This window comes from Cucurbita maxima, unplaced genomic scaffold, assembly GCF_002738345.1.
Source record: "Cucurbita maxima cultivar Rimu unplaced genomic scaffold, Cmax_1.0 Cma_Scf00035, whole genome shotgun sequence".
NCBI lineage: Eukaryota > Viridiplantae > Streptophyta > Magnoliopsida > Cucurbitales > Cucurbitaceae > Cucurbita > Cucurbita maxima.
The window spans coordinates 1,482,687-1,497,428 of NW_019272051.1; the positions used below are offsets into that span (position 1 = coordinate 1,482,687).

Consider the following 14,742-nt stretch of genomic DNA (forward strand, 5'->3'; position numbering starts at 1 on the left):
GCATCTCTAGAGGCACAAACCTTAATATGGTGGCGAATGCCAGCTGATCGTCTTAGTACTCGATCGTTTCTCCTTCCTCTAGCTCGACAGCGTGCCACAACCCTTGCGCATGTAGGTTGACACGCACCAACAAGGTCCACTCGCTGTAGTTGGACCTCGTCAGCATCGAGTACTGTACAGAGGCAGTCGTCTTCCTGATCACTCGCTCGGCGACAACTCGAGATTCGTCTTTGCAGCGTCGGCCTCTTAGTGGAGGTGATGGAGTACCTGAACCTGAGACTTGTTGTTGTTAGGTCGACGTTCTAACCAATTGAGCTATTCAACTTGGCTTTTGATAAAGTTGTTTCCTCTGCAATGATATACCACCGATGGATTAAACTAGACTCTGATACCACTTGTTGTTTTGACCGAGGAGGAAATCATTGAGGAAAAAGTAGAAGGAATACTCTTGGAAGAAGAAACTAACGAAAAAATAACAGAGAGATAAAGTATGCAGTGAAGACCCGATGTTTCTCATTTCTCATTAATTGGGATATTTAAATAACAAATTATATCTTAAAAATGGAAAGATGTGGGCAACTAGGCGCTTCCACTCGAACTGTACTTCCCATTCACTTTAATTGGGTGGGTTTAACAGAATAATAGTTACCTAAAAATAGTTAACTAAAAATTAGGGATCACTTTCACTCAAAGGTAGGGATTTATTTAACATGATCTTCATGCATGCGACGCAACCGAACACTCGTAGACTATGTACCGCTGGCTTCTTGTTGTACCAGGCCTTGTGTGGCGTCTTCCCGTTAAGGCTTTGCGTTGGCGTCTTCCACCCTACGTGTATGCATTAATTCAGATTACCTAAAAACAAGATTCAACTAACTAGAAATCGTGAATAACCTAAATAAAGAAACCACATGGTTTTATCTAACAGAAACCTCTTCAAAATCAACTCCTTGTCATTGCACGTATCCCTTTGCCACGAGTCTTGCTTTATGCTTGATGACATTTCCTTCACTATTTTTCTTCAACTTAAACACCCACTTCAAATCAATGAGCTTGTGTCCGACCAGTAAGTTAGTTAGTGTCCACGTCTTGTTCTTCTCAATAGCTTCAAGCTTTTTTTGCACGGCCTCCTGCCACATCGTCTCAATTGTTGCCTCATGGTCAGTTGTCAGCTCCTCGGCCCGAGCAACACTAACTCATTGGGATCCAATTCTTCTTCAAGTGTATCCGTATAAATTTCAGAAAGAGAATGAAACTTCTTTAGTTCATCTTATGTTGTAGATCCTCTTCTGCGCTTGAGCTCTCTTGTTCTAGAGAATTTATCATGCCTTTCAGTGTCACCCGTGATGATATATGTGGATTTGTTGGTGTCACTTTCAGTGACTTTCTAGTTTTGTTGTGTCTCCCTCTTCTTCCAAGGCAGTGAACTCTGTAACAATTTGTTTGTTATCGCCAATGTTGTACCTATCCCACTTCTTCTCTTCTTCGAATATGACATCTCTACTTGCGTAAATTTTCTCATGTTGCAGATCATACAACCTTTGTACCTTGGTTCAATCCTCTATGCCAAAATACACCATCTTTGGCTTCTACATCAAACTCAGCGCCTTTGTCGGTAAATGGTTTAGAAGATAAATCGCATGACGTATTGCCTCGCTAGAAAATCGTTGAGACTTGCATGCTTGAGTAAGCTTCCTAGAGTGTTCATTATGGTGCGATTTCTTCATTCAACCATACCGTTTTGTTGTGAAGTGTACGGTGCAGTTAGTCGATGCTTGATACCTTTCTCTTCGCAGAACTTCATGTTTCCAATGAGCTTCTCATCAAGCTCCTTAAACTTTGTTCAATCTCCGGTCATGTGGTTGCTTGCTCTGTTGTCAAGGTACCACATGTTGGTCTCCACTCAGTCTTCTCCTTTTGTGAGAAGGTTCGTCATAATCTTCTCTTCGTTGAGCATCTTCTCAGTCAACATCAATGCGAACTCTTGATCTTGCGTGAGTGTGAGGTTTGCCTCCCCATCACACTTCTTCTTCTGGCACTTTATCGCAGAGTGCCCATATTTTTCACGAGAGTAACACTTGATCATACTCTTGTCCTTCTAGGGGTTAGTATTGTTGGTGGTTTTTGAGGTATTATCACGACTCTTCTGCCATCACATCTAGGGCCATGCCATCACATCATTCTTTTTCGACTGTGCGAGCCACTCCTCATGGATTAGTAAGAGGTATTTCTCCTTCTCATCCTTCTAGGGGTTAACATTGTTGGTGGTTTTTGAGGTATTATCACGACCTCTTCTGCCATCACATCATTCTTTTTCGACCATGCGAGCCACTCCTCATGTATTAGTAAGAGGTATTTCTCTTCTCTTTGTCTTCGTAGCCACGAAGTCTCTCCTCGTGGACCTTGAGACAACCAACGACCTCCTCAAATAACATGTTTTTTTGTATGAATCTTGGGGGACAACTTGAAGAAACTTCTTAACGACGGAGATCTCCTTCACCATGTAACCTAATGAACGAATGCCGCTGACGATCATCGTTGACTTCATGGCAAAGTCGTCTATTGACTCACCGTCCTTCATGCGGATAGCCTCGAACTCACTCTTCAAGGTCTGCACCTTTGCTTCCTTGACACGTTTCTCACCCACATACATTGCTAGCAGCGTCTCCCACGCTGTCTTTGCCGAGTTCTTCTCTACCAACATGAGAAGAACATCTTCTAATTTTGCTTGGTAGATGGCGGCAAGAGCCATCCTATCCTTACGCTCCTTAATGTCACCATGCTCGATGACGTCCGACATGCCTTGTGCCCGTTGTTGACACGCATCTTTATCAACTATGTTCCGTAGTTACTCTTTGTGAGTAACGGGTACTAGAGCCTTACACTCCCCTCCTTTTCGCTCTTTATTATTGTCACTTCTGATTTGTTGTCTTTGTATGGTGACAATATTTGTTTCAACATCCTGGATCTGATACCAAATATTGAATTTGAACCATGATTAAAATTTGTTGACACAAGTAAAAGAAGCAAAGGAAAAACTTGAAGGGAGAGAGCCTTTTGAACAAAGTAATTTTAAGCACTTGGGTTTTCAATTCTCTTTTGTTATTGTGTTGTTGTGAAATGAACATACATCTCATTAGTATTTATAGTGGAGAAAGCACTAACTAGCTTCCTAAAATTTCTCCTCAAGTTATGAACCATTAACAATTTTTCTAATTAACGCACAAAACTTGTCTACAAACACAAAAGGTGGTCCATAATTTGGCAACTACTAACCATTCTTTACTACATAAGTTAGTAACTTATTCTACTACGTCTACTAACCATTCTTTACTCCATAAGTTAGTAACTTATTCTAGTAAGTCTACTAACAATTCTCCTAACGTTACTATATAAGTTAGTAACTTGTTCTACTAGCTCAAGTTTATTAGCTCACATATACAACATCAAATGTATTGCCATGAGATCAAATCATTCACGTGAGACAACTATTTGATTCAATTTTTGATAAGTTAGCCGAAATAACCATGCTTTCAGTATTTGTTAAATTAGTAAACGACCCTGTGTGTTCGAGATCACAGGGGCTATAGGTTATAGTTTTCATGTCATGATCGAAACTAATATTAAGGTGTTTTAATATGAATTTTAGTTCATATGCTTGCTTTCGATTTGAAATAACTTTCCAATGTTTAAACGTGTTTCTAACATAAAAAAATGTTGTTAAGTACTTAAAATGTCATTTCAAATAGACTTGTAACGAGCAGTCGAGATGCAAGAACCTATAGAAATTAGCGACTTAACTGAAGAAGGATGACTAACCAAGCACAAGATTCCTCCCACCGAAATTCATAAGCGAGCCGAGCAAAGATGCCAATCGAGTAGCATTTCAAGATGCCACACCCCTATGGTGGAACTGAAATGACATACTCTTTACCAAGGGGAAGAGATTGGAGCACTCAAGCCTTGATCCTCGACCCTTCTCTTTCTTTACTCTTTGACTATGTCCATAGAGATCGTGCAAGGATGCAAAATTCATAATTGACCTTGAGCCCAACAAATAGGAACAATTCCTACCCAAATCCAGTCCACAATCCCTCTACCCAAATCTAGCACGTTAGCACCCAGCACCTAGTAGGCCCAGCTGAATCTGTGAGTCTAGCCTGCTTCCGTATTCACGCCAGCCTAGACGTGCGCTGTCTCCACGCTTATAACACATTAGACACGCATGCTCAACCATCGGCTCAGTCCCGTTTTCTACCTAAGATACCCACCAACCAACTTCAGACCTAGCAACGCCCCACGCGCAACCTGCAAGTTGCTCCGACTTGGTGATCGACCCATGACTTGCGCCCTTCTCCATTGCCAGCTCAACTCGTCGCACTCCAGTGGCTTTAATTGGTAAATTTATGCTATGTTTTATATTACGTCGTAATACAAGTTATATAAGAAACTTAAGTATGATGTTAAGAATGACATATAAGATTTCAAAGTTCTAGAACATGTCATGGGTATAAGCCAAGGCTTATGACAAAGTTATCATTAATGACTCCTTACCAAGACTCAAGATTCTTATAGAACTTTTAAGAGACATGTTATAACTTCGTGATACTTTGAATGACTCATGCATATTACTATGATGAGTCTATAATTTATAAGAGTTGAGTAAGACTAAAAAAAAATATGTAATGACTTATGCCTTAAGAATGTTGGGTATCACTCAAGAATACAGGACAACATCTTTATGACTAAGATTGTATCGCTTGGAATGTATGAAGCCTTGTGCATAGGATTTCAAACTGCATTGTTTGGAACATAAGAAGCATTGGATATAGGTTTTAGACTACGCCACTTTTTCTCTTAGGAATTCAAACTATGTTGTTTGCAATGTAAGAAGTCTTGGACATAGGTTTTTAGATTGCGTCGCTTAGAATGTGTAACGACCCGGGAAAAAGAAAAAGAAAAAGAAAAAAACACTCAGTCACCGGAAAACTCGTGGGCCCCATGCAAAATACAAGAGAGAGAGAGATTTCAGATAACCTCGGCGAATTTCCAATTCCTCCGACCAGCCCCAAACCACTCTAAAATCGACGTCAAACGCTCAGTTTCCACCACGATAAGGATACCTAACCAAAGCACAATAACTCAGGATATGTTTTGTGCCTTTTCGCAAGCGTCGTCGTAGGTAACCGAAGTCGAAAAATGGAGTTTTCCTAAACGTTCTTAGATCTGTGGGTTTAGGAACCAAGACAAGGAAGAAAGAGAACCGAAATCAGAGAGGAAACGCCGCGGGAAGGAGAAAGAAAATGCGCCGGACAATCAGCCGAAGTTAGGTAAGGAAAACGAGATCCACCGATCCAGGTCAACCCGAACCCAAAATAGCCCGACTTCTTTCCCCTCGGCCTCTGCCTTCGGCCCAGCCCAACTACAACAGCCCAAATCTCAATCTAGCTTAAAAGCCACAGTTCAGCTGAACTAACCTGGGACCAAACCCACAGTCTAATCGAACCGGCCTGCAACCCAAATACTTTCGGCCCAATCTAGTAAACCAAGGCCCAACAACCAGCCCAACCCAATAGCCATCTGCAGCAGTCGACTCGAACTGGAGTGCGATCCACACCTCAACCCGACACACACCGCACGATGTGGCGCGCTCTGATTCTACCACGTGGCACACAGTGGCGCAGGCGGTCCCTTGGCTCGGCTCGGCGCAAATGGCTCACGGCTCCCAGGGGCTGTTCGGCTTGGCTCCCCTATTTTTAGCTCGATTTCCACTATTTTTCGACCCTACCGGACCTATTTTCGGCCCTGATTAAGGTATCTGAGGTCGTATTAGAGTCGTATTTCACATTTATTGAATTATTGGTAAATTAATTATGAAATACTAACAGAAGGTGGTGAACGGTGTGATAAGAAACAAACTCCGGCAACGTAGGAAGCAGCTCTCACGGAACAGGAGCTTAAATTTAGCTAATTAGGGAGTACTTCGGCCAAAGCCAACCAAGTAAGTGACCTTACTTTAGGATAGGATAAAGATTGTTTGAATTATGATGATGTATGAGTATGTGTTGTGTTGTGATGTATGTTAAATGTACGTTATTTATATTTCGATGCATGACGTACATGTTATAATTGATGCACTTAATGGCTTCTATGATGAGTATGATGTATGCATGACAATGTTATTAACATGATGATGTTTTTCATGTTGAACATTCCTTATGATGTTGCTTGCCATATTGCATCATGTCGTTAGATCGACATAGGACACAACCCTAAGTGTATGAAAATGATATTAATGTAAATATGCACGAGCATGTGTTACATAGTGTAACCAAGGGATGAGACTAGAGGGTTGTGTCAGAAGAAATGTATAATTGTACTTAGAGGGACTTCATGTATATTGTATGTTCATAAGCATAGGGCTACTTCCCCTAGAGATGATGAGGGCAGACATGCACTGTATGATGAGCACAAATGCGCACAGATGCGAATGCATACAGATGAGGGTGTTCATGAGGCGCATGACACTATGGGGTTCCGCTGACCTCTGGACATCACTACATATTAGCTTGACCAGAGTGTCCAGGGGGTGTGCGAGCGCCCTAGGGATTCACACTAGCACGTGCGAGTCATGTGTAGGGAAGTACTACACATCGAATTTGTCCGAGACTGGAGGCCACCCTTAAGATGATTAGAGATAGGTCCCTAATTCATGATTGAATGTGTTTGCATTAGCATGACCCCTATAGTGGGTTCACTTACTGAGTATTTCTTAGCCGTGTGCCATATTGTTTTTCAGGTAAAGGCAAGACACCCATGTACGGTTGACGGCGGCATCATGATCAAAGATTGTGACAAGTGCATAGGATAGTTGCATATTTGAAATTTCTAGTCTTTGTTAGGATAGGGTGTTTGTATTTCATTTATTTAAATTATTTAATTTGTAATTGTTTTATCTTATTTTGAACTCCAGCATGTTGTTTGAAACATGTAAGTCCTGTCGTGTTTTCTAATGTTTTAACATATTCATGAAGGGAATGAACTCTTCATCCACATAGAAGCATTGGAACTGTTTTGATTTTTATTAAGAATTAAAACAAAGCAATAAATAGAAGAGTAAGAACTCTACCTTTGTAGAAACCCTAGCTTGCAAGACTCCTTGGAGTATTCCAACCATGCAGAAGTTCTTCAACATTTCCCAAGATCTTCTTTACTATGACTCGAACACAAGGTCAAGGCTTGTGATAGCCTCTTGAAAGAAAATCTCAAATGGATTGGAGAAGAGTTTCGAGAATTCTTTGGAGATGTAATTTCATTCTCTAGAGAAAGGGGGAGAGATTGATATGTCTTTGGCTCAACCCGAGGGTCCTATTTATAGGGACTCTCCAAAAAATATTTGCCAAATAATATATTTGCATATTTAATATAAGATATTATACCTTATATAAATCATATTAAGATATTCTAATATATATTTAATTAATTTGAATCTCATTCAAGTTTCAAATATATTTTTATTTAATGCATCAAAATACATTAATTGATTTAATATTTAATGGTATCAAATATAATAAATATATTTTTCCTTTTTTAATAGTATTAAATATTAATTTCAACCATTCAAATTAATATGTTTTTATCGATTTATATTTAACATATCTAATATATTAAATATTAATTTGAACCTTTCAAATTAAATATATTTTCTCTATTTATTAAATATTAATTTGACATTTCAAATTAAATTTTTTTTTTTTATATTTAATATATCTAATATATTAAATATGAATTTGAACCCTCCAAATTTTTTTTCAAATAAATTGAACCTTTTAGGTTACTATGAGCTATCAAGGGGACCTTATAGGACCTACAGACCTACAGATTATAAGCTTCAATATACAAAATTAATTAATTAAACTTTTTAATTAAACAATTTCTATTCATTAACTATAGGTCACTCCATTATAGACCTAGAGTTGCTCTCTTATGCACTGTAGGACAAGTTATGTTCATCGATATAATCATTACAAGCAAGTCGATCCTTCACGAGTTATTCATAATTACAGCTAGGTCAAAAGTACGTTTTACCCCTGTAATTACATCTTTCACCTTAAGTACCATTGATTCTCTAATGAACAATTTGTCTATGATCCAATCATAAACAAGTCCCTCTCTAGCCAATGAGAGGGTGGGCCCCATTGTTCAAGTCCCGAATACTTAATGGAACAACTCATCTACTTTCCTTATATGGAAAGGAATGAATTCATCTCATGATATTATGTTCCCAACTCTCTATTTGGTCAAGTCCCCAAAATAGTAGGAATCGGCTAAAAGAGTCATTCTCACCCATGTAAATTAAAGGACAAGCCCTCACAAGCAGAAGTTCATAACTCACTCAGGATTAAGATCGAGTCGCATATGATCATCATGTGAAATATTAATCTTCTCAATTAACGGATTTATAAAGAGAAATTAAATATGTTTTGTCCAATCTCATACAAACTCATTGTATACGATACCCCTACTTACATGTCTCCACATAAACAATTTGGATCAAATCATTTGTAACGATTACAAAGTGGTCGTATCAATAGTTTTACTAGGATAAGGCACCCAACCTTATCCATATACTATAAACTCTTTAGGTTATTATTTGAACACGATCCTCTTATATGTCAACCACATACTGTTCAAGATTATATTAATAACCTAGGATTTTCATATAATAGATAACAATTAAATCACAAAAGCGAGTGAGACATGTGTCCTGGGGCATCTCTATACCCAACATGTTCTCCCACTTTCCCTAGAGAAGATGAGACATGTCTCGTAATCCTAGACATTCTAGATGACCCTCAAATACTTTAGCCTAGAGTGTCATTTTATATAAATCAAAATAATTATCATTAAAAGTCATCTTGGTCACTACCACGATGCTTTCCCTCTCAATATCATTCTTTATAGATTGATCTTTTATAATTTCCTTAATATTAGTCTTTGTATCACTATCATCACAATGAAAGTGACAAACTAAATCATATCTGAAACACTTTCATATGTTTAAGAAATTATTATAGTCATACAAGTCATTTTGTTGTTAAAAGCAAAAAATATTCCGCTTGTATACCATACTTCACTATCTAGGGTAGAATTGATCTTAACATAAATTTCTCAAAATTTATGTAACTAGTGTATCACTTAAAGATCAAATCTTTAACTCCATACACAAAATAAAAAATTCTCATTATCTATCGATACTCTGAGAAAACTTTAAGTTTTCACTTAATGATCATATCATTAGTTTAACTAATATAATCTAATTAACTGTATATTTAACATTAATCATTCTGTGAAGTCTTGCATCAAATATTTGACAACAATTTTGTCAATAAAATATACATAAGACAATATTAATGTCTATCCTTAAATCTTTATTTTTAGTAGATACAGAATTATCTCAGATCATTTAACTTTAGTCTCATTTTTCTTGAACTTTTCAAAAAAAAAAAAAACTTATGTATTGATAAAATATTAATAATATTCTTTAACTTTTGCATTAATCACACCACTTGGTTCAGAATGCATAAGCCCAAAACGCTCTTTGGTTTCCAGCCTTTTTCAAAAGCCAAATGATTATCTTGCATGAAAAGCGAGATCTATAGACATGTAAAGTAATTAACTCCAATGTTTAGAGAATTAACTTTTACTAGTCTTTTCATTGTATTCAATTTGACATTAATCAAATGAACGGCCAAAGACAAGTATCATCTTTTGGAGAAAACAATTTGTCTATTTATTCTTGATTCTCTAATTATGAATATCTCAATGTTTCGTAGCATAGTAAATGTTAACATTTTAACACATACTAATTGTACTTAATTTGAGCGGAACATATTTTCAAACAATTTTGAAAATATAAATTTTAGTATTTCAAAGTAACTCGGAGAAATTGAATTCCTCTCAAGGTTACTAAAAACACCATGTTCAGCATTTGGTAACAATTTTAATTTAACATCTTAATGTCTCCCACTACACCCACTGAGTTTGATTTCCTAGTGTCAACCGGTAGAATCTATTCAAGAATTGCATATAAATATAATGAAGAACCGTATATCTTATATCAGCTATTGAGGTGGTGTCACTCCGTCTCCACCAAAAATCTAGTAAATCAAATTTACTTTCATTTAATTTCAATCACGATGACCGTCCTCCCTAAAATAGCTTTAGTCATAAGATTTTTCTTGAATTTTTGTAATACTTAATTTCGAGATCATTTCGATAACTATCTAAGTTTAGTTTTTATTGACTTAAACATCTCACATGTTTTTGTCATTTTCTTATCTTTTAGTCATGACATCCAACATGTCAATTAGAAGACATGAACAAAGCTTTCTCATCACCTTTGATTCACTCTTCAAACAATTCGATTCACATTGACAATAGGTCTTGAGAATATTTCTCAATAAAGACAACAATATTAGCTACCTCTGGGATTCCGCTGTTACAATACCCATACAAAATAAAACTATAAAAAGTCTTAAACTTTTAATAACATGGGTTGTCACCACGTGTCAAAATATATAGAAAGTCTACTAAACATTTTTAGTAAACTATTATATCCAATATTTCTTGGAGTGTTATTTAGAATTTGTATATTCATTCATGCTACTTTATCTTTTCAGATTGTTTCTAAACTTACATGGCTTTGCGAGAGTATATCAAAGCATCCCGAATATGAATATCGAATTTAAAATAGGTTTGAGTCATGTATTTGTTGGATGATGAAAGTAAGTCCCACATCCGGCTGATTTAGGGAATGATCATGGGTTTATAAGTGAGGAATACTAACTCCATTGGTTGAGGCCTTTTGGGAAGCCCAAAGCAAAGCCATGAGAGCTTATGCTCAAAGTGGACAATATCTTACCATTGTGGAGAGTCGTGTTCGTCTAACAGTATTGACTCTAGTAATTCTTGACTATATTTTATTATTTTATAAAATATTCTAAACTTACGTGGTTCTCTTTGTTAGCATTGACATGATTGATATAACAAATGCAATACAATACATCAATTACGGTCCTTTGAAAAAAAATCATAGTGTTAGATGTAGCCAAAAAGATCCTCGACTTTGTAAATTAGTTCCTGCAAATCCATATCAAAGAGGTTGTAATCCAATCGAACGTTGCAGAGGAAAGGATATCATAGAAAAGGATGATGATGCATCTAACACACCAACAATGAGTTCCAAAGGAAAACCGCTTTTAAATTGATTTGTGTAATAAATTATATTATTGTTGTTTTATTCAAATTTTTATTCTGTGACATCTATAGAATATTAATATTAAACTCATCGATCATAAATTATAACTATTATAAAGACATTAAATATAATATTATTAAATTTTTATCGATTTTAGCTTGGTTAGGAATGAGGTCACTCCAACTTAAGTCATATATTAAATGGATTCTTTTTAGGAAAACTTAGATCTATGAGTGAGTTTAATGCATCATACAAATGTATGGTATGGTTGACACGCCACTAGATACACACAAAGAACATGAATTCGAGTATTGTATGATCAGGTGGCACGGTTGTTATCAAACATTTTCAATCTCTTCAATTCATGAATGATCCGGTTTCCATTACTGATTCCTTCTATGGAGGATATTACATAAATTTTGTCGTCAAAGCTGCATTTATACATCGAAAGATCAAATATTTTTTGGATTTTCTTCGGCTTATATTTTTCGACCATTTGCCCAATTTAAAAATAATAACCAAGGCCAAGGTCGTCGATTTATATCCAAAATTGGAGATATTATTTTTGAAGGCTACCACAATGCCATAGACACTTTCAATTGTTGTACCATGAGATGCATGAGAGAAATTATAAAACATACTTCAGCTATGTCTTAGACATGTCATTTTTATAGTTAACATCTTACCGCTATTAAAAAATAGTCACATTATGGTGCACGGGTTTCATAATTAATTTTTCTTAAAATTGACATAGAAATGTAAATCCATGTTTTAATGTTAATTTTTTTGTTTTTTTTTTTCCTTTAAGAATTATTATAATAAATTGACATCGAACGTTTTTGGTACTAATTGCAAATCTATCCCAAAATCTTCTATTTTGGTGCATTATTTCATGCATTCTGGTATTAGATTTAAGCATGTGGATCATTTACATCGATAATTTAGATATGGAGTATAGCCACCATTAGAACGACCACCATTAGAACGAAAGGATCTTCTGCATAGCGGCGAGTATTACCTTAGGACCCTTCTCATGGGTCATAGTGAATTAAGTCGCTCCTCACAAGACCGATGAGGATCTAGACATACATGAAACCTAGAGCTAAGAAGAAAAAAACCTAAGTTGTGAGTTGGTAGGAAGTATAATGAGGATAGTTGACCGAGAGTAGTTGAACAGTGACTTACCAAGTTGGTAGGAAGTATACAGAGGATAGTTGACCGAGGGTAGTTGAACAGTGACTTACCAAGTTGGTATAGTCGTTTTTGGGCGATCGTTAAAAATAGTTATGAGCACATAGCTCAAGTTATCCGAGGCACAAAACCTGCGTCTTCGGGCAGCCCAACCTACAGCAGCCAAAAAACCGCAAACTAAAAGTCCAAACCAGTAGCCAACATCTGCAGTAGCCTAGTAACTCAAGTCCCAAACCTATTTCGACCAGTAGCCCAGTCTACAGCGCCTCGACCCGACATGACCTGTGCCTTGTCCCGATGCCATCTGCACGATGTGGCTTGCCCTAGTGCTGCCACGTGTCCATCTGTGACAGAAGCAGACCTTCAGCTCAGATCGGCTTCTGGCGGCTATTTCCAGCCTAATCTCCTATCTTTGGCCCCGTTAAGGTAATTTAGATCATTTTGGAGCTGTATTTTACCTTTATTAATTTATTATTAATTTAATTATAAAATACTAACGAAATGTGACGAACGGTGTGATAGGAAACGAACTCTGATAATCTTTGGCCTTACTATAGTACTTCGGTTATGTTGTATGTTCATAAACATAGAAATACTTTCTCTAGAGATGATGAGTACGGACGTGCATAGTATGATGATGAGGGTGTTTATGGGGAGTATGACACTAGGGCTTCCACTGTCCTCCGGACATTGCTACAAACAGCTAGCTTGACTAGAGAGGGTCCAGGCGGTGTGCAAGCCACCCCTAGTATGAGATGAGATAGAGATATGTCCCTAGAGCATATTTGTATGTGATTACATTTAGCATAGCCCCTGTAATGAGGTCACTTACTCAGTATTCTTCGAAATACTCAAGCCGTGTGTCACATCATTTTTCATGTTAAGGCAAGGCACACATGTATCAATGACAGCGACATCGCAGGCAAAGACCATGGCACGTGCATAGGATAGTTGCACATTTAAATTCCTAGTCTTAGGCGAGTATAGGTTGTCTTGCATTTCAGGTTACTTTTATTTTGTATTTGTTTTCAATTGCATTTAGTGTTATGTCCTAGAACATGTAAGACCATGGCATTGTTTTTAAAGTTGAAGATATTATTATTCATTCAAAATTTATGCTATTTTATGATGTCGATTTAAAGAGTATTTTCCGCCTATGAGCTAAGTAGTAGACATTAGTAACGACTTTGAGTAAGTAGAAATTTAAGGTCGATACACATAGTCTAATTAGGATAAGCTTTGGATAGAATACCTAGTAACATGACTTTATTGCATTAGATTAGGTTATGGATCCAAGAACTCGAAGAGGTTCTTCACGTAGTAGCAGAGGTGGTAGGGCCTCAAGGCGGCTTAGGAACACCTAACAAGCCCTCGAAGGGACATCAAACAGTAATTATTCCGGTAACCATGAGGCATATGGTTTGACCCCTTAATGTCGCAACAAGTATAGGTGCTGGTACTACCTTGTTCAATCTCGAGAGAAGGATTAGAACCATGAGTAGATTGTAGGAGGTTTTGAGAGACATGTAGATAGCTTGTCATCAGTGGAGCATTGATGTTGTGCACGAGAAAGCACCTTTACTAGGCCAAGAAACATTAAAGGATTGGAGCCGTAATGAGCCTTAAGTAATGCCTGATAATAGGAGCTAATGTATTGAATGACGGAATTATGGCTCTGAGTGCTCAATGACAACTCGTCTTACACTATCAATCTAGCCTGGAATGACACCTCGCTAGAGAAAGCATCTAGTAGGGAGAAACACCCCATTTGGAATGGCTACAAGTAAAGATATGATTGAATGCCACTAAGAGTGCAGTTGATAACACTAGCAGTGTCCTGATAAGAAAACAATTATGCCCGATAAGATGTAGGATGCCATGGATGGCAACATTGGCTTGAAAGAGAAAAGCTAAACACATTGATAGGTATGAGGTAGGAAATTGTTGCAGCCAAGGGTTCATGGGTTTGAGTCAATCTTTATGGTCGACATGTGTGTATAGAGGAAAAATTGTACTTTGAAGATTAGACAATGAAGATTCAAACAATCTTTTAAAGGTGCATGATGCGTGTCCAATCGATGAATAATACCTTGTACGAGGCTGAAGGACAAGGACTTCATGGTTCTGTGTACAAAAAAATTTCTCTAGTTCAGATGTTCAAAGAACTTGTCACAACCCAAAATTTGAATCTCGAAATCATGTAAAACAAGATGGATAAGAAGAAATTACAAAAAAAAAAAAAAAAAAAAAAAAAAAAAAAAAAAAAAAAAAAAAAAAAAAAAAAAAAAAAA

The 14,742-nt window shown here is 36.9% G+C and overlaps 1 long non-coding RNA gene across 1 annotated transcript in view; it reads left to right on the top strand.

Moving 5' to 3' along the window:
- The first annotated feature begins 6,642 nt into the window (after positions 1-6,642).
- LOC111467970 overlaps positions 6,643-14,742 on the top strand; it is an 18,216-nt gene continuing 10,116 nt past the window's right edge. The window contains exon 1 of the long non-coding RNA XR_002714668.1: positions 6,643-6,790. This is a non-coding gene — a long non-coding RNA (uncharacterized LOC111467970). The remainder of the gene's footprint in view (positions 6,791-14,742) is intronic.